Genomic DNA, 21,305 nt, shown 5'->3' on the forward strand with positions numbered 1-21,305 from the left:
GGAAGAAGTAGGCAATTTCTGCTTTCTCAAGAGAACGAGGTTGATTAACGACTTACAAAATTTTTTCAAGCACGATGGGACCAATTGTGAAAGTATATATAAGATTTTGGGTCTTTACAGTGGCAGCCATTGTCTGATCCTATATACATATATATATATATATATATATTTTTTTTTGAAATGCATTCATTGCCTAAAACTAATGGAGTTTTAGGAAGTGAATATAATATTAAGTATGTTTGTGGTGAAATATTTGTTGAAGATACTTAGTATTTTTTTTCTCTATCTGGTAAGCCTAGGCAGTGGAATTTGTAGTTATATTATTTTCACGGTGCTTTATTAGTTATTCTCTAATATTAGAAAGAAGATAAAGCTATAAAAAAGCCAAATGCAGCAGAAACAGCATAAGATAATCCACATACAAACACAACCTCATCATTTGTCCGGACTCTTTAGGTGTGTTTGTTGTGACTCCACAAAGCACTTGGATTAGCAATAAAGTTGGCCAGTCTGAACCAATCTGGGCTAATCTTGGAACATTCAAAGGGAAGTGCTTGGCACATAGTCAATTGTTAATTGTTTTACTGTGTAGATAATAAGCTTCTACACATTGTTCCTTAACAATTTTAACTACTGAGAAGCCTATATCTTTGTTCTCTGGAAAAAGAAATTGCACTATAGCTTTTTCCTCTTTGTGATTCTACTCAATTTTTCTGTATTCATGCTCAGGTTGTGAGCAATTTTAGGCTCTACATACATATAAACAAACAGACCAGAAACAAACAAACAAAACTAATTTTGTTTCATCTACCTTTACTCCACTTCTTTCTCATCATTTCTATCTGAAAACCAGATATGTTACCTTAACTGCACTTTGATGGGCAAATGCCTCTAGAAAACTGGGTTTCTAGGCAACACTGCAGAGACGGAGGGCAAGACAAAGGAAATAGTTTCCTGTTTCAACTGTCAGAACAAAAGGGATTCCTTCATAATGCATTAATGCCCAGGGTACTGGTGGAGTATTTGATTTAATTTTTCATATGCTATCATCAAAAGCCTGTCTTTTCAAGTAACTATTTTTCTAAAGTTATTGTTTGATTTGTCTTTCTTAAAACAAAACAGTAAGTTACAGAGTTTAAGTATCTTTAATTCACCCTGGCTAATTTAACAGTAGTGTTTTTAAAATTCTTCTTCATCAGTTCATGTTCCCTTTATAAGAACACTGTTCAAATGATGATATTCTAGCATAATCAGGACATAAAAAGAGAAATCTTGCTGACAAGACAGTGTGCAACCTTTTCACACTATCAGCAGGCTTCAGGATTTTGTATTTGCAATTAAAGGTATTATGAAATACAAGGAAATCACAATTTAGGTCATTTTTTGCTCCTCTCCACAGTAAGATGAGGGACTTTTAAAAAACTAATTTGTACAACAGAGAGGTTAAAGCAGTGCTAGACCAGGAAAGTAATTCAAGAAGGAACAAATAGAGAACGTATATTATTGTTTGCAAGGAAATAGTATCTTGTGTCTTCTACTTCGTCTGAATGAAAGGATCATTTCAGGATAACAACATTTAATCTGGGTCATAGAAAAATATAGGAGTCTCCTTAACTAAATTGTATGTGTATATTTCTGCCATAAAATTTGTAATTCAGTAACCTTCAGTCTTAGTCTGCGATGTTTAAGGTATGTTTAACTGAATCAAAAAAAAGTTCCCATTCCTTAGCAGCGATAGAATACCCTGGTTATTAACAGTTTAACTAAACCACAGGAAACAAAGTCCCTTAGCTATTGAGTTTCATTTGCCACTGGAGTTTTATGGAACATTTCATGACTTATTAAAGGACTGGAATATGCCACCCCAAAATATGCCACTTTGGCATAAAGACTACTTTGAGGTGAAGGCAATTTAAAATAAAAAGATGTTAGACTAGGTCTCTGCTCTTCCCCTTATCTGCCTAAAAGCAGGACACACATTTCCTTTTGAAGAAGGTACTCCCACTTTGTACCAGGGAGAGAAAAGTAACTCTTATCTTGGAAGACAGGGAGTCAATACTAAGATGAGTTCGCATAAACAGAACCTACTAAAATAGCCCTACCTTCCATTAGATCCCTCCACATACTTCCTAATCATTTCTCGACAATTTACCCTCCTTTGAAACTAAACTCCTCCTTACTTTTTTTTTTTAAAGGTACATAATCCCTAAATCTAACCATTTCTTTTAGTTGCATTTCTATTCTGTAACCTCTGGTGCACATACATTTTGATAAAGCTTGTGTGCCTGTTCTTCTGTTAATATGACATTTGTTAGTTCAATTTGCCTGGTTCCTGGCATAGAATCTAAGAGAGTAGGAAAAAAGTTTTTCCTCCCCAACACTGATCTGATATTAGAGGTATAAAATACTTTGGCAGGTGATCAGATGTGACTTCAGAGTCATTGTTTATATGTAGAGATGGCTTCTAGCTCATTTGCTAAAGAATCCACCTGCAATGCAGCAGACCCTGGTTCAATTCTTGGGTCAGGAAGATCCACCGGAGAAGGGATAGGCTACCCACTCCAGTATTCTTGGGCTTCCCTTGTGGCTCAGCTGGTAAAGAATCCACCTGCAATGCAGGAGACCTGAGTTCGACTCCTGGGTTGGGAAGATTCCCTGGAGGGGGAAAGGCTACCCACTCCAGTGTTCTAGCCTAGAGAATTCCATTGACTGTATAGTGTGTCTGACAAAGAGTCAGACACAACTGAGTGACTTTTACTCCACATCTAATAGAACTAACTTTCATAGGTTAATGGAGGACCTTTGCAAGTAACACAGAGCTCTGAGGGTTGGGATATGGAGAATTACAAAGAAGAATAAAGTTGATGCATAGAGATAAGCTGAGAAGAAAGAGATAAAGTGAGCGATGATTGGCTATATTCCTTCATGAGACATGGCTCCTTTTAAAGATAACATTTATTTTGTCCCAGGTTGATTTAGGGGAAAAAAAAAAAAAACAAATAAATGGGTAGAGAGAATATTAATCACAGAATAGATAGGAAAAAACACAGATAATGGATTCTCATTCAGAGAGAATCACTTCTTGGTCAAGCAAAAGTACAGAGGAAAACTTTTGCTAAGCATATGGGAAAGATGTAAATCCCCTCAGAAATCATTTGAAGTAGACCTGGGTATAGTGTAAATAATTCACATATTCAAAGGATTAGTATTAATAAAAGAACCAAGTACAAAATCCACCATTCTTGTCCAAGACAAAATGGGATAAGAGTGTTAAGGGCATAAAAATGATCAACACTCACACACATTGTTCTGGGAGTTCAAATAAACACAATAACTCATTATCTTGGACTCAAAGGGATAAGAAGTTTTTTTTCTCAGCTTCTGAAAGAGGAGAAATAACACATTAATACTGGCATGCTCTACATAATATTTCTAGTTTGTTGTATGTCAAATATTCAAGTTAACAATAGAGTAATGTGTATGTATATTCCTATTTGAAAGTTACTCTAACAAAATGGTAAAACTCTCATAATGGGTAGAGGTACTCTACCAAAATTCTCTATTATCCTCAGAGAATCCCATGGTATTGGTATAGAAAAATAGTCTTGGAAGACCCTACCTATTTTTAATGATAAAATATTATTTCATGTTCAAATAAAGAAAAAATAGGCAAATAGTTGTCTTATATCATTTTGTCTTAATGTAGTTTCAAACTGATTTTGCTTTATATGTCACCCTGGCTTTTCTAGTTTGTAACATTATCCTTTTTTTTTTTTTAATAAAACAGAAAATAAAGTTTACATCTATTAAATAACTAACATGTTTCTCAATGTGCTTGACTTTTTTTTTAAATTTATTTATTTTTTTTTCCACTTTTATTTTATTTTATTTTATTTTTTTCCCTATTTTAGTTGGAGGCTAATTACTTTACAATATTGTAGTGGTTTTTGCCATACATTGATATGAATAAGCCATGGGTTTACATGTGGGTCAGGAAGATCCCCATCCTGAACCCCCCTCCCACATCCCTTCCCATCCCATCCCTCAGGGTCATCCCAGTGTACCAGCCCTGAGCACCCTGTATCATGCATAGAACCTGGACTGGCGATCTGTTTCACATATGATAATATACATGTTTCAATGCTATTCTCTCAGATCATCCCACCCTCGCCTTCTCCCACAGAGTCCAAAAGTCTGTTCTTTACATCTGTGTCTCTTTTGCTGTCTCGTATACAGGGTTATTCTTGCCATCTTTCTAAATTCCATATATATGCGTTAGTATACTGTATTGGTGTTCTTCTTTCTGGCTTACTTCACTCTGTATAATAGGCTCCAGTTTCATCCACCTCATTAGAACTGATTCAAATGCATTCTTTTTAATGGCTGAGTAATACTCCATTGTGTATATGTACCACATTTTCTTATCCATTCGTCTGCTGATGGACATCTAGGTTGCTTCCATGTCCTGGCTATTATAAACAGTGCTGCGATGAACATTGGGGTACACGTGTCTCTTTCAATTCTGGTTTCCTCGGTGTGTATGCCCAGCAGTGGGATGGTTGGGTCATGTGGCAGTTCTATTTCCAGTTTTTTAAGGCATCTCTGCACTGTTCTCCATAGTGGCTGTACTTTTATACATGGAAGAGTCAGTCAAAAGCAAGTAGTTAGTTATCTTGTTCAATGTCACACATTTAGAAAGTGAGAGTGGTGAAATCTTAACTCTGACTATGTGAGAATCTCATTTCCCTCATTACCACTTTGCATTTCCTTAAAAAACAACTGACATAAAGGAAGGGAAATCTGGTAAGACTTATCTGAGTGTCTTTTAATTCCCTGATACCTATCAGACAGTCGCACAGAGACAGTAAAATAAGGAATGTGAAAGAATCTCTGAAATTTCTACTTGACAATCCTGGGCCAAAGTAATCCTGAAACAAAGGAACTAGTCTACTCTCCTTACCTTCAAATATGGGATATGCTTATGAGTCCAACTTAGAGTGTCCAGAGTGGTGAGTCACAATGCACAGAACAGGAGACTCGTGATAGCAACACAGACTTTTCAAACAGTTACAGCATCTTTGTCATGCTATCAGGACATCTGGTATATAGCACTTACAACGTTTTAAGGAGAAAAGAGCATGTATAGACAAAAACATCATATGCTTTAATGTTAAGAAATAAATGTATAAATTAGATTGGGAAGAAACAAATATGTACATTGATAAAAGTATATCAGATACTGTCTATTTTCTCTCATCAGATTAAGCAATTTCTATTCTATAAGTTTATGGATTGTTCCTTCTGTTTTTATCTATTCTGCTTTTAATGTGTTTTTTATTGTGTTTTGAGATCTTTTAATGTGCTTTTTAGTTGTACAATTTTCATTTGATTTGTCTTGATATCATCGATATCTTGGCTGGGACTTCCAAATTTTGCTGAGACTTTCTATTTTTTATTTTTCATTTGTTTCAAATGTGCTCATAGGGGCTCATTGAAGCACTTGGTGACTGCTTTAAAATTCCTGTCAGATAATTCTAACACCTATGTCAGCTCCATATTGGAATCTGTTAATTGTTTTTTTTCTAATTCAGCTTGTTATGTTCCTAATTATTATTATGAGGTGATTTTTATTAAATCCTGGATTATTTGGTGTTATGTTGTAAAATTCTGATTCTGATTAATCTTCTGTTTTAGCAGGCCTCTTCTGACATTGTTCCATTGGGTGGAAATGTACATACAATTCTGGTGAAGAGATTCCTATCTCTTTGCAAGGTCCAGGTTAACTGTTAGAATTACCCAGTTTGGGATTTATGAGGTAAAAAGAAAGCCCTGGATAGTCATTACCATCCTGGCCAATCCATTCTTTTAAATCAAAAGTCTTTCTCTCCATCTTTTAGAATTTTCTTATGTTTGCTTTTACATTACACCCAGAATTTTCAGTTGTTTTTAGTAGGAGGATTAGGGAAAAGTGTGTCTACTCTTTTTTCAGAAGTAGAAGTCCTGTGCTAATAGACTGAAAAAATGAACAGAGCCTCAGGGAGAAGGCAATGGTACCCCACTCCAGTACTCTTGCCTGGAAAATCCCATGGATGGAGGAGCCTAGTAGGCTGCAGTCCGTGGGGTCACTAGGAGTCGGACACGACTGAGCGACTTCACTTTCACTTTTCACTTTCATGCATTGGAGAAGGAAATGGCAACCCACTCTCTGGGGTCTCTGGGGTCTCACAGAGTCGGACACGACTGAAGCGACTTAGCAGTAGCAGTAGCAGCAAGCAAAGATCTAATATTTGTGTCCCTGGAGTCCCAGAAGGAGAAGATAAGACTTTTACTTTTTACTATCAGAAACTAGTAAAAGAAGAGCAAATTAAACTCTAAGTGAACAGAGAAAGGAAACAATAAAGATTACAGTGGAAATCAATGAAATAGAAAAGAGAAAGAGAAAAATCAATGAAACTTAAAGCTGGTTCTTTGATAAAGCTAATACTATTGGTAAACCTTAAGCAAGAATAATTATAAATAATAAAAAGATACAAATTACCAAAGTCAAAAATGTTATCACATAGATCTCAAGGCTATTAAAATGATAATAAGGGAATATTACAAATAACTTTATGCCAATATATTCAAACACTTAGATAAAATAATGATTTCTTTAAAGACATCAAAAGTTACTCAAGAAGAGACAGAAAATAAAATAATTCTACATCTATTAAGAACTTGAAATTATACTGGAAGATCTTCCACCTTTAAATCTCTAAGACTATATGGCTTTACTGGTGATTTCTTTCAAACATTTAGAGAAAAGAAACATAAAAACCCAATAAAAACTATTCTAGAAAATTTAACAGGTAGGAATTATTTCATTCTATGAGGCCAACATTGCTCAGACATGGACAGTGATACAAGAAAAGAAAGCTACATACCATTACTCCTCATGAACATAGAATTCAACACTATATATAATGGATATTTCCCCAGGAATGAAGCATTTGTTTAAAATAAAATTAATTTATGACATTATCAAACCAAAAATGAGAAGTCATTTGATCATTTCAGTGTATAAAGAAAAGTTTTTGATAAAGTCTATACATTTTGATAAAAACTCCTGGCAAAGGAGAAATGAAAACTGTCTCAACCAGATAAAGAACCTTTAACAAAAGCCTACAGCTAACATCGAATTTAATGGTAAAGAACTGAATACTTTCCCCCTGGGATCAGGAGTAAGATAAGAATGTTGACTCTCAGCACTTTCATTCGATGTTGTATTGAGGTTTGACCCACTGTGTTTAGTGCAGTAAACACACAAAAAATAACAACAAAGCATGCAGACTGGAGAAGAAGTAAAATCCACGGGATTTGCAAAAAAAATAACTACTAGACCTCATATGAGTTTACTATTGTTGTATAATACAATACAAAGTATTAACAATCAGCTGAATTTCTATATATTAGCAGTGAATAATTAGATATTAAAATAAAAATACTGTTTACAATATGACCAAAATACTTAAGTATATTCTGACAAATGATGTGAAAGGCTTGTACACTTAAAGGAACAAAACACTGCTTGAGAGAAATTGAAAATGACCTATATAAATGGAGAGATACATTGCCTTTGTAGTTCCTAACATTAAATATTAGGAGAATATCAATTCCCACAAACTTTGCCTACAGATTTGGTGCAATCCCTAAAATGGAAAACTAACGCAGACTAATTTATGTGAAAGTCACTCAGTCATGTTTCACCCTTTATGACCCCATGGACTGTAGCCTGCCAGGCTCCTCTGTCCATGGAATTCTCCAGGCAAGAATACTGGAGTGGGTAGATGTTCCCTTCTCTAGGGGATCTTTCGAACCCAGGGATTGAACCCAGGTCTCCCACATTGCAGGCAGATTCTTTGCCATGTGAGTCACCAGGAAAGCCCAAAATAATTTATAGTAAAGGAAAAATAGTTAACGATTATTTTCAGGTAACTCATATGGTGTGGGGAGGTACAGGAATGAAGATTACAAAGGAGTATGTACAAATTTTCCAGTGGTGACAGATATATTATTTTTGATTGTGGCAATGGCTTCTCAGGTCTATAAATATGTCCAAAAGATACCACATTGCACATTTTAAATATGGCTGCCTATCGCATGTTAATTATGCCTCAAGTTAAAAAAAAACTAAACTATTTATATAGAATCACACACACACCTTGACAGTAATGAATGAATGAGGTAAAGGAACAGGCTTACAACAAATCCAGCTAGGTTGGAGTTGGCCTATCTTAAATTTAAGAAAAATACTTATTTTAAATAGCTATAATTTCTTTCTAAAGCCCTAATAACGAACAAATATTACCTGATTTTTGGTTGTTGTTGTTTTTTATTACCTTGTCTTAGAAGTCTCAGGCCTGGCATTGCAAAATATATTAATCTTTATGCTGTTTGGATTTAAATAATATTTTCAGGGAAATTTTTTACTATTTCACTAATGAAATAATTAATATGGGTTTCTTCATATTTTAGGATAATTAAAAAGTTTATATATTTATCTTGGTGAAACAACTTCTATATTGATGCTGTAAAAATCAATGTTCCTTTCCACATATCCAGATAAGGAAGAAAATAAGTTCTAAGGTCTGAAAATTGTCTCACAAAAACTGTACAACATTCCCATGGGTTTCTCAGATTCATGATAAGTATCCATAAATTTCCCAGAAACATTACTATTATTTTCTATCAAGAATCCAAGTATCACTGAGATTATCTGTGGTTTTTACCATACTTTTGTAAAACTTAAGCTAAAAAAAGATATATTTGCATACATTTAGAACCCAGTAAATCATGAAAAATGGCCTCACACTCAACTATGCCTATAATTTATGTAAGAAAATTCTTCCAGTATGATCATCAACCATTTTTATTGAGCATGCAACCTGTCAAAAGTGTTGCAATAGGCATGATTACAGAAACAAGTAGTTTGAACAACAGCATTCATTTATTCAACAAATATTCATTTGAGTTTCCAATGTAGAACAGGCATTTCACTAGGTACTGGGGTTAAAGGGTCAACAAGAAAGACATGATGCTGGACCTCATGCTGTTAACATTGCAATGCGAGGATATAGACTAAATAATAATTTTTGTATTAAGTATATTTCACTTAAGAATGAAATTAAAATAATCCTTTGATAAAGGTATAGGGCTTACATTTTAATTATACAGTAAAACAGTGAACATGTCATACATTCTAATTTAATGTAAAATTTAACAAGATTAGATATGTATATGTACATAGTTAATTTACAACTTCTGAAATAATACATAAAATGTTAAAAAAAAAATAAGCTTTTGTGAAAACTTCATTCCAGCACTTGTTAGTCCTTTGCATAAACAATTCTTGGAGACTTCCCTTTCAGTTACAGTGAACTTGGTGATTCTGACCAACTCTCCTACTAAGTACGTTCAGAAGGTATGAAAGCCTCTGAAGAAATCTGAGACCTGATCCGATAGATAGGGAAGGATTACTGAGTCGGGATTTAGAAAAGAAAAAAAAAAAAAAGTCATGGACTTGGTGGCACTCTTCCTCTGCAGGTACTTGCGGATTCCTGAGAGGGCTGCTGGAGAATTTGCTGGAAGCCTCTCTTAGCTAGGGCACAGTTGTGATGTTCAGGGGTCACCGAGAAGAGTTCCCTGGTGAACTCTCCATCCTTCAGACTGAAACATCAAAGAATCTCACAACCTCCTCTCCCCACCTCTGCAAGGATAAAAGCTAGCCAGAGTAGAGAAATCCTTCCAGGAATAGTAATGTATCATCTAATCATCTTCATTTTTAAATTGGGTAAAGGTGATCCAGGGTAGCTAGTACCCAGACAACTAACAGAAACAAATAAAAACCCTCTATCAGTGAAGATAGAAACATCCTAGACCCTAACTTGCTTATGCAAATATTTTCAGATACAATATCTGGTACATATTAAAAAAAAACACCTTGGATTATGACATAATGATGAATACATGACATCATACATTTATGCAAAACCATAGTATGTGCAACACCAAAAGTGGATCGTAACACCCCAGTCCCACAGCTTACCTAGAAAATAACAGACTCCATAGGCATTGTAGATATTAAGACAATGTACGTACTTTAAAATAATTCAAGAAATAAAATACGACACTAAGAATTTTGACAAAGTAGTAGAGACTAACAAAGAAAGGACAGAGTAGATTGAAAAAGAATCAAATTCAAAGTCTAGAACTGGAAATTACAGTTATCTAAACTAAAAACTCAAAAGATATGTTTAACAGCAAATTATCCAATATGGAAATGAAAATTAGTAAACTAAAAGCTAAGGGAGAAGGATATATACAGAATGAAGCAGTTCATTCCCCCATTTCTTTCTTTTTAGTCTTTACATTTCACCATAATGTAAACTCCCTGAGTCCCAGGACCACATCTTGCTCACTGTGCTGACTGTGCTCGCTCACTGGTGCCTAATGGAATTCTTAACTCATAATGGATATTCATTAAATAATTGTTGATAAAAGAAATATTTGGTTAGAAAAATTCACTTCTATAATAACTTTCAAGGCAATACTTTAGACAGAGTGTGTCTAATTAAATACAGTCGGGTATACCGAAAAAAATTATAGGATAATTCCTGAGTAGTGAGGTAAGGGGAAAAAAGGAAATAAAAGGTATCAGACTTGGGCAGGGAGGATGGTAGAGACCAGTGTTGCTATTCAAACACACTATCATTGTGAATGTATTATATCCAACATGGTGTACATATAGAAAGCTTAAGTGAAATCGCTCAGTTGTGTCCGACTCTTTGCAACTTCATGGGCTGTAGCCTACCAGGCCCCTCTGTCCATGGGATTTTCCAGGCAAGAATACTGGAGTGGGTTGCCATTTCCTTCTCCAGGAGATCGTCCTGATCCAGGGATTGAACCTGGGTCTCCGCATTGTAGGCAGATGCATTACTGTCTGAGCCACCAGGGAAGTCCATTGGCAGGTCGGTATGAGCCCCCAACAGGGTTTCTGCCATAAGCCATATGAGGTCACTGCTGAACCGCAGAGCAGGGCTCTTCACTTGCTTCACCCAGGGCGTGTCATTCATTCACACAAGAACACTGTAGAGTTAGTAAAGTACAGCAGAAAACGTGTTCACTAGGAGAACAAAGAATTAGAGCTCCAAGCATCCTTACCTTGTCCTGAAGAATCCTGGATGAGCCCAAGATGAAAGGTTGCTGCTGAACCACAAAAAGACGCCCAGATTCTTGGCCTCCAGGGGAGAAGAATTCAATCCGGGGCCAGAGACAAGGCTTGATCACTCAGAGCTTTTGTGCAATAGAGTTTTATTAAAGTATAAAATAGATAGAGAAAACTTCTGACACATACATCAGAAGGGGGCAGAAAGAGTGCCCTGGTGTACATATAAGTGATTAGAATTAGTAAGTGAATTTGGAAATGTTGCTAGATTTAAAGTCAACGCACACAAAAGTCCAAATTTACATATTTATGCTTTTTTGTTATTCAGTTGCTAAGTTGTGTCCAATCTTTTTGTGACCCCATGATCTGCAGCATGCCAGGCTCCTCTGTCCTCCACTATCTGCTGGAGTTTGCTCAAATTCATGTCCAGTGATTCGGTAATGCTCTCTATGCTGCCCCCATCTCCTTCTGCCTTCAGTCTTTCCCAGCACCACGTTCTTTTCCACTGAGTTGGCTTTTTGCATCAGATGGCAAAAGCAATGGAGCTTCAGCTTCAGCATCAGTCCTTCCACTGAATATTCAGGGTTGATTTCCTTTAGGATTGACTGGTTTGATCTCCTTGCAATCAAGGGATTCTCAAAAGTCTTCTCTAGCACCACAATTCAAAAGTGTCGATTCTTTGGCACTCAGCCTTCTTTATGGTCCAACTCTCACATTTGAACATAATTACTGGAAAAACCATAGCTTTGACTATCTGAATCTTCGTCGGCAAAACGATGTCTCTGCTTTTAAATATCCTATCTTCATAGCTTCCCTTCCAAGGAGCAAGAGTCTTTTAATTTCATGGCTGTAGTCACCATCTGCAGTGGTTTTGGAGCCCAAGAAAATAAAATCTGTCACTGCCTCTGTTTGCTCCCCTTCTATTTGCTATGAAGTGATGGGACTAGATGTTATAATATTAGTTTTTTAAAATATCTTTTTTTCCAAACATTTATGCTAGAAATAAATAACTAAGGAATGGAATTTTAAAAGATACAACACTTTTAATGGCATCAAAATGTGAAACTCCTATCATAAATATGAAAATACAATGCATAGGGTACTCGACAGAAAAACATTAAAATGGAAATAAATTATATAAATTCCTGAATAGGAAGAATGTATTGGGAGTTATTATCCAACTAATATTGGGGCTTTGGATAAAGCTGTAATATTTAAGAGGGGGTGTTTTGGTATAAGGATAAATTAATGAGATAGCTCGGGAAACCCAGTTTTGTAGACATAACACTTGATTTATGACAAAGCAGATAGGAAGACAGTCGTTTTAGTAAATGGTTCTGGGATAATCAGAAATACATATGGAAACAAGTGAAAGTTGAGTCCTATTTCACAACATTCATAAGTTCAATTCCCTATTATAGATAATGTGAAAGGTTAAATGAATACATCTTATGGGACTGAGTTTCTCAACAGCAGCACTATTGCTATTTGGGCCAGATAATTCTTTGTTTGGGAAGCTGTCCTGTGCATTATGGTATGTCTAGCAGCATCCCTGGCCTCTCTGCACTGAATGCCAGTAACACTGTAAGTTATGACAACAAAAATATATCTAGACATTGACAAATGTCCCCTTGTGCTAAACTGCCTTCAGCGATGAACCACTATTCTAGGAGATAATGTCAAAAAACACTTATTATTTGGGATAAAGAACAACTTCTTAAATAGGACACAAAATGATATAACTGAAAGTAAAAACTTTTCAATTTGACTACTTTAAAATCTATTTCAAAAAATTGTTCATTGAAAACATTATCAGGAGAATGAATAGACAAGCCACAGAAAGGGAGAAAGTAATAGCTGTCTAACTGGCCAGAGGCTTATAACCAGATTTTGTAAAGAATTCAATGAGAAAATGATGAAAATAATAGAAAAATGATCAAGCGACTTCACCAAATGAATATGTTAAAATGACCAAAAAAAGATATGGAATAGTGTTTGGAATCACTAGTCATGAGGGAAATGCAAGTGAATCAAGACAAAATTCTAGATCTCCATCAGAAATGGCACAATGAGAAGCCTGACCACACTGAGTGACTGGAGATACACAGCGGGAGTCAGCACACTTGAATTGTCAGGGGATGAATACTAAGCATTTTATGGTCTCTGTCAAAAGTACTTACTGAGGTATCACCTCACACCAGTCAGAATGGCCATCATCAAAAAGTCTACAAATAACAAGTGCTGGAGAGGCTGTGGAGAAAAGGGAACCCGTCTACACTGTTGGGGGGAATGTAAATTGGGGCAGCCACTATGAAGAACAGTATAGAGGCTCCTCAAAAAAACTAAAAAAATAGAGTTGGCCTATAATCCATCAATCCCTCCCCTGGGCATCCAGAAAAGACACAAACTTGAATTTGAAGAGATACATGCACCCCGATGTTCATAGTAGCACTGTGTACAATAGCCAAGACATGGAAGCAAATTAAACGTCCATCCACAGATGAATGGGTAAAGAATATATGGTACACATACACAATGGAATATTACTCAGCTATAAAAACTAACAAAAAATGCCATTGCAACAATGGTCTTGGAGGGTACCAAGCTAAGTAAACTAAGTCAGAGAGAAAAAGACAAATATCACATGATATCATATATGGGATCTGAAAAAGAAAAAAAAGAGACTTATTCACAAAACAGAAATTGACTCACAAACATAGGAAACAAACTGATAGTTACCAAAGGCGAAAGGGAAAGGGAGGGATAAATTAGGAGTTTGGGTTTAACAGATACACACTACTATGATAAACAACATATAAAAATAAACAACACAGACTTACTGTATAGCACAGGGAACTTTACAAGATACTCAATATCTTGTAATAACCGATAATGAAAAAGAATCTGAAAAAGAATATACATATATGTACACATATGTATGTATATGGCCTTCCCTGGTGGCTCAGATGGTAAACAATTTGCCAGCAATGCAGGAGACCTGGGTTCAATCCCTGGGTGAGGAAGATCCCCTGGAGAAGGGAATGGCTACACCCCAGTATTCTTGCCCGGAAAATCCCACAGACAGTGGAGCCTGGTGGATTACAGGCCATGGGGTTGCAAAGAGTCAGACATGACTGAAGCAACTTAGCAAGCATGTGTATATATAACTAATCAATCTTGTCCAAAATTAATACAACAGTGTAAACAAACTAATTTCAAAAGGAAAATACTCTAAACTTTTACCACAAAAGCAGCCACAGACAATTGGTAAATGAACAGGCATTGTTGTGTTCCCCCCAAACTTTATTTGTAAATATCAGTGGCAGGACAGACTTGTCCAGCAAGCCACAGTTTGCATATTTCACGTGTACAGCAACAAGGTTGGGAAGATCCCTTGGAGGAGAGCATGGCAACCCAGTCCAGGATTCTTGCCTGTAGAATCCCCATGGACAGTGAAGCCTGGTAGGCCACAGTCCATGGGGGTCTCAAAGAGTTGGACATGATGAGTGACTAAGCCCAGCACAGCACAGTGGGCTAGGTACTTTCACATGCTCCCATATGTTCATGTATTTTTAAAATAGAAACTTTTAAAAAACAATTTCCTGAAAGTTTATGATTTCCTTTTTTTGGGGGGTGGGGGTTGGGGAGAGAGAAGGCAATATGAATATCCATGTAAAGCAGACTTGGATGATAGCAGACCCACAAGTAAGAAAGTTTCTTCCCCTACAAGGACACTGAGTATAACACCCTGAGTCAAACTCACAGCATGCCAAGCAGTATTTCTCTTCTCCTGTGACTATTATCAAGCCAAGTAGTAGAATCTTGCAAGCAAAAATTTGTAACGTAGTTCATTTTCCAATGTTTCCATCTTTCTATGCATTTTACTCAATACTTGGAATTACTTGTCCTATGAAAAATATGGTTTTGTACTAGTTAGCACTGATATTCTGACATGTATCCATCTCATTGGTTCTCAGCTCTGGCTGCATATTAAAATCAGTTGACAACTTAAGGAAAAAAAAAACAACTATGGCTTAAATCTAGCTTAGACTAATTAAATCAGGCTCTCTTGGGGTGTGGCCCAGGTGTTTTTGAAGTGCCCCAGAAAGATTTAACGTGTAGTAGGTTTGAGAACCACTAAGCTGTCTGATGGCCCCAATGAGAAGTGTGCGTAATTAAGTCAGAAATGTTCAATCTGCCTCAATATAGTCAGGAAGAAAAATAAGTATGGTTTTGGTAAAAATTGGTATTTCTCACATAGTTGTTAGTTTATTAAATATGAGATGGCATTTTTCTAAAGCTTACAAATAAAAATGTCTCTCCTGAATATTTAGCATTCATACATAAAAATGGCCTTCCCTGTGGCTCAACTGGGAAAGAATGTGCCAGTGATGGATGTGGAATACAAAAAAAAATAAAATAAAAATCCACTGACCTGTGCTAGCAGGTTCTTATTACTTTGGCCCCAGCATGCTATTTGAGTCTTGGAATCAAGATTGCTGGGAGAAATATCAATAACCTCAGATATGCAGATGACACCACCCTTATGGCAGAAAGTAAAGAGGAACTAAAAAGCCTCTTGATGAAAGTGAAAGTGGAGAATGAAAAAGTTGGCTTAAAGCTCAACATTCAGAAAACGAAGATCATGGCATCCGGTCCCATCACTTCATGGGAAATAGATGGGAAAACAGTGGAAACAGTGTCAGACTTTATTTTTTTGGGCTCCAAAATCACTGCAGATGGTGAATGCAGCCATGAAATTAAAAGACGCTTACTCCTTGGAAGGAAAGTTATGACCAACCTAGATAGCATATTCAAAAGCAGAGACATTACTTTGCCAACAAAAGTCCGTCTAGTCAAGGCTATGGTTTTTCCAGTGGTCATGTATGGATGTGAGAGTTGGACTGTGAAGAAGGCTGAGCACCGAAGAATTGATGCTTTTGAACCGTGGTGTTGGAAAAGACTCTTGAGAGTCCCTTGGACTGCAAGGAGATCCACCCAGTCCATTCTGAAGGAGATCAGCCCTGGGATTTCTTTGGAAGGAATGATGCTAAAGCTGAAACTCCAGTACTTTGGCCACCTCATGCGAAGAGTTGACTCATTGGAAAAGACTCTGATGCTGGGAGGGATTGGGGGCAGGAGGAGAAGGGGATGACAGAGGATGACATGGCTGGATGGTGTCACTGACTTGATGGATGTGAGTTTGGGTGAACTCCGAGAGTTGGTGATGGACAGGGAGGCCTGGCGTGCTGCGATTCATGGGGTCGCAAAGAGTCAGACATGACTGAGCGGCTGATCTGAAATGAACTGAACTGAACTGAATGGTCTCCTTCACCTGCATTGTCAGGAACAGTTTTTATGAAGAGGAAACAAATACTTGTGTCTAATACTTGGCCAAAGCTGTTCTTTAAATCTGCCATCTACTTCACTAAGGAATCCCCATCTGTAAGATGCACTTAGATAAGTGGCAAAGTTTGCCAAGACTTGCTGTGTATTTTTGGAATGCTGTATATTTTTGGTATGTTAACCTTTCTTCCCCCTAACCAATATTGCTTTATCGACCAAAACTCTTAATAATATGTCAACTGTTCCTAGTCTAGATAGGGGATGAAATTATTCTATAATGCATTTCAGTATTTTCACAACTTAAAAAAATTCTAATGGCAACTAACACTTCTCCATAAAGAAATCTAAAGGATGCCCATCGTAGAGCTAAAAATAAATCTAAAAAATTAAATTCCTCTTTTTCTATGTAGCATTTTTATCTCTGTGGGGGATGACACCATCTACTTTGTCCCTTCAGTGAGCAACTTTCTATATGACCTTTTACTCTTTATATTTCTCACATATAATTTTAATTCAATAACATCTTCTATTGGTTATTTCTTCCTTTCCATCTCTACAAATTCTTGATGATTGCTGACCTGAATTGCTGAAACATATTGCCTATCAGGGGTTCTGCTTCTAAATCTGCTGCCCTCTAATTAAGCCAAAATGACATGACTAAAATCACATTTTTCTGATTCACTATTGTATTTCATTAAAATCACTCCCCTTAAATCTCTCCACTAGTCAGCTGATACATTTCTATCAAATTTGGGTAACAAACCTTATCCAAAGCTCAGAGCATGTCATTGCATCATTTTTCTCCAGTTTCCTTCTCATTCTTCAGCTACTCTCTCTGCTTCAAAAAATATTCTTTATACCTTGGTACTATTTTCCCCTTTCTAACACTCCAATCCAGTAGTTGCAATTTTTTTAAGTATTCCTCTTGTCTCTGCATGATGTGTACACTATATCTTACAAAGTATTGTGAGAATACAGTGTTTTATTTAGAATGGTAAACTACCTCTAACCTATGTTTTTGTTCTAGGTCGCTCCAGTTGCATCTGACCTTATGCAACCCTATGGACCATAGCCCGCCAGACTTCTCTGTCCATGGGATTCTCCAGGCAAGAATACTGGAGTGGGTTCATTCTCCAGGGGTCTTCCTGCCCCAGGGATTGAACTTGTGTCTCTTATGCCTCCTGCATTGGCAGGCAGGTTCTTTACCACTAGCACCACCTGGGAAGGCCTAAGCTTAATAAGATAAAATCTGAGAGAGCAAAACAGTACTACCTTCTTCCTGGATGGGGAGCATGTGAAGATGTAGGTAAAGAACTTAAGAGAGGGTCATGAAATCAAACTAGAATATAAGCTCCTGAGGATCTAATGTACATATGCACATTTTTATTTGAGTGCTGTTTTGCTCATTGCTATCGCTCCAGAACACAGAAGCTTAGCTTATACTATGCTATGCTAAGTCACTTCAGTCGTATCCGACTCTGTGCGACCCCATAGACGGCAGCCCACCAGGCTCCCGGTCCCTGGGATTCTCCAGGCAAGAACACTGGAGTAGGCTGCCATCTCCTTCTCCAATGCATGAAAGTGAAAAGTGAAAGTGAAGCTGCTCAGTCGTGTCTGACTCCTAGCGACCCCATGGATTGCAGCCTAACAGGCTCCTCCGCCCATGGGAGTTTCCAAGCAAGAGTACTGGAGTGGGGTGCCATGAGGATTAAATGAGATAATACACAGAATTCTCATTGAGTGCATATAAAGGGCACATAAAACATGGTTCCTATTGTTATTATACAACTATATTTTAGAGTCACTATGAATGTGTGACAAACACTTTGCTTCAGGTAGAAATTACAAGTGCTGTTTGCTGGGGGTGGAGTGTTTGCAGTGGGGTGAGGTTTGGAGACCTGTCACCAGGTTCTACCAGTACCTGGCATTTTATTATGATTCATTACTTTATATATAATAATGAAATTCTTTTCAACTATCACTTAGTTTCATATGTGAAATTTGAGCAATGCTCTGAGTATTATGTCTGAATTTTATGAAAGAATCTGTAACTTTAGAGAAGAAAAATGACTTGCCCATACCATAGACCCGGAAAATATTACAATCAAGATTAGAAATCAAATCTTCTGATTCTAAATTTCCTATTATCCACAGTCCTATTAAAATTAATATATAAATATTGCTTAAGGGAGATTGTATATTTCCATAAAGAAATATAGTCTATAAGTGACATACTTTGGCCACCTCATGCGAAGAGTTGACTCATTGGAAAAGACTCTGATGCTGGGAGGGATTGGGGGCAGGAGCAGAAGGGGATGACAGAGGATGAGATGGCTGGATGGCATCACTGACTCTATGGACGTGAGTCTGAGTGAACTCCGGGAGTTGGTGATGGACAGGGAGGCCTGGCGTGCTGCGATTTATAGGGTCGCAAAGAGTCAGACACGACTGAGTGACTGAACTGAACTGAATTGATAAGTGACATAAACATTTATCCCCATCAGTCATCAGTTGCTTCTCACATATCAGATCATTTTGTAACAATAATGCTAATACATACCTTAACGTATAAATTGTGGTGCTTTATAAGTTAATTTATAGGTATGTTAATTTCATGTGCCTTAAGTATTTTCTCGGAGAAGGCAATGGCACCCCACTCCAGTACTCCTGCCTGGAAAATCCCATGGACGGAGGAGCCTGGAAGGCTGCAGTCCATGGGGTCGCTGAGGGTTGGACACAACTGAGCGACTTCACTTTCACTTTCACTTAAGTATTTTCTATTGCTCAAGTGAGTCAAACTAAACCTGGATTTCATTACTTTTAGCCCCAACAATGTTCTACTGAGTCACAGCTGTTTCTGACTTCAGGGTTTTATTTACTCATTGACAATCACCCAGGGAACAAAATCCAAAAGAAAAGGGACAAAAATCAAACTTTTTAGAGAAGGAGAACATACGAGTAGGAACTTAAGTGTCCAGCTAATTGACTAACCTTAGACCAGAGAACCTATTTCACATGAGATAAGACCTCTAGGCTTTCATTTAAATTCTGCTCAGTCTCTGACATTTCTGTCAGACGTAACATCTTTTAAATTGTTCTGCCCTTCAAAATTCAATAGAAGGAAGAATCGTATTCTCTCTATAATAAATATACTTTTTCTATGTGACTGGGACAAAGTCATGACATAACCAACCACAGCGTGGCTTTGCCAGTTCATCCAGCGGTGCCTGTGGCAATCAAGCACAGTCCTCAACTCCTCAGCTCAGGGCAACAACAGTATTTCTCACTATGCCTTCTGCTTACAAAGTTCTCCCTTGACTTTTCTAGGACTGAAAAATTCAATCTCTGCTTTACATATGATTTCATAACCTTACGAGTCATTTCTGGCTCATTTATTTTTCTGTGTGTACAGCTAAGAAGCAATGGGGAAACAAAAAGCATTACAAGGGCATTCATTTGTTAATTTAGCAAATACTCATCAAGTATCCACTACGTATACAGCTTTAGAGTAAGAAGGTACTAGAATCTGCAGTAACCCAACTTATAGGGGGCTCAAAAAGCTTACAGTATGTGAACTATTATTATAAGAATTCAGTTGTCCTTAATTAAGTCTAGTTATTTTAAAATTAATTTGAAATTTAAAATATATCAAAATGTATCATCCAGTTTTTAAGTGTTTTCAATACAGGGGGAAAAATAAAGAAGTAAGAGTGATATTAGAAAATTAGAAAAGGAGACATAAATATCATTCATATAATAGACACACTGCCCTGAGTTCTGCCTACAAAGAAGCACAACATAATGTTCATAGAAGGTTAATTAATTTGATGGATAAGTTGAATTGGGTGTCTGGCACCAAAGAATTGAATATATCACTTTTTACCTGGAGTTTCTATTTTCATAGAAACAACCACAGTGCTAAACAGAGATGATTACTAAATAGAGATGAATAATCAAGAGTCTGTTAAACCCTCTCACTGACTTAGGGGTGGAAGGATAGCAGAGTTGAGAACATGGCTGTTGGGAGATTCGTATATCAAAAGGTTCAAGTTTTGACCATACTGTTGTGCAGCACCCAAAGTAACTTATAAATAGACTTAGTCTTTTCATATTTTTTTTTTCTGCTCTTTGAGATTCCTTTGGGACCATTGATCGAAACTAGGAACTCTGAATACTCTAAGACAACTTGAAAAAATTATATTTAACCTTAGACTCCACAGTCACTGGGGAATTTTTACTTGATGGAGAGTTCCCTCTTTGTGTTCTGATTCTTAGATTTGAAGAGGCAAGAAAGCAGAAGTGATTTCAGAATGGGTTCAGAGTCTATTGCTCTGTAGAGGTATATGCTCCCAATTGTTAAAGGGCTCCTCATTCACTGAACAAATATTTATTGAGTAGCTACTCTGTGTCAGGCCCTGGTGAACAAGACAGGCAGAGTCCTGGACTTTAAAAGGTCACATCATGCCAAATTGCCATTGACAGATTAAAGAAACAAAAGGCCAAAAGGACAGAATGATTTACAGATACCTGCTAACCCCTTTTGCTCACACATATAAACACCACATCATCGGCCAACAGGTATGTTTGTGACAAGAATAATTTTCAGAACATCAACCCTCACTGCAGTCTGCATCTAACTTGGAGCTTTAACTGATACTTCTCAGTAAGCATTCATGTTTGCATTGTTTTATCCTGGATAGCAAGCCTGTGATTGCTCAATGTGGATTTACTGACCATCCACAGCTGTGCACAGCAC

General features: G+C 36.9%; 1 protein-coding gene across 1 annotated transcript in view; it reads right to left on the bottom strand.

Annotated features, from left to right (window-relative positions):
• The window catches only part of NKAIN2 (sodium/potassium transporting ATPase interacting 2), a 1,176,020-nt gene that overhangs the window by 485,313 nt on the left and 669,402 nt on the right, over positions 1-21,305 (bottom strand). The gene's annotated exons all lie outside the window — the stretch shown is intronic.

The sequence above is a fragment of the Bos indicus genome, chromosome 9 (genome assembly GCF_029378745.1).
Source record: "Bos indicus isolate NIAB-ARS_2022 breed Sahiwal x Tharparkar chromosome 9, NIAB-ARS_B.indTharparkar_mat_pri_1.0, whole genome shotgun sequence".
Taxonomy (NCBI): Eukaryota; Metazoa; Chordata; class Mammalia; order Artiodactyla; family Bovidae; genus Bos; species Bos indicus.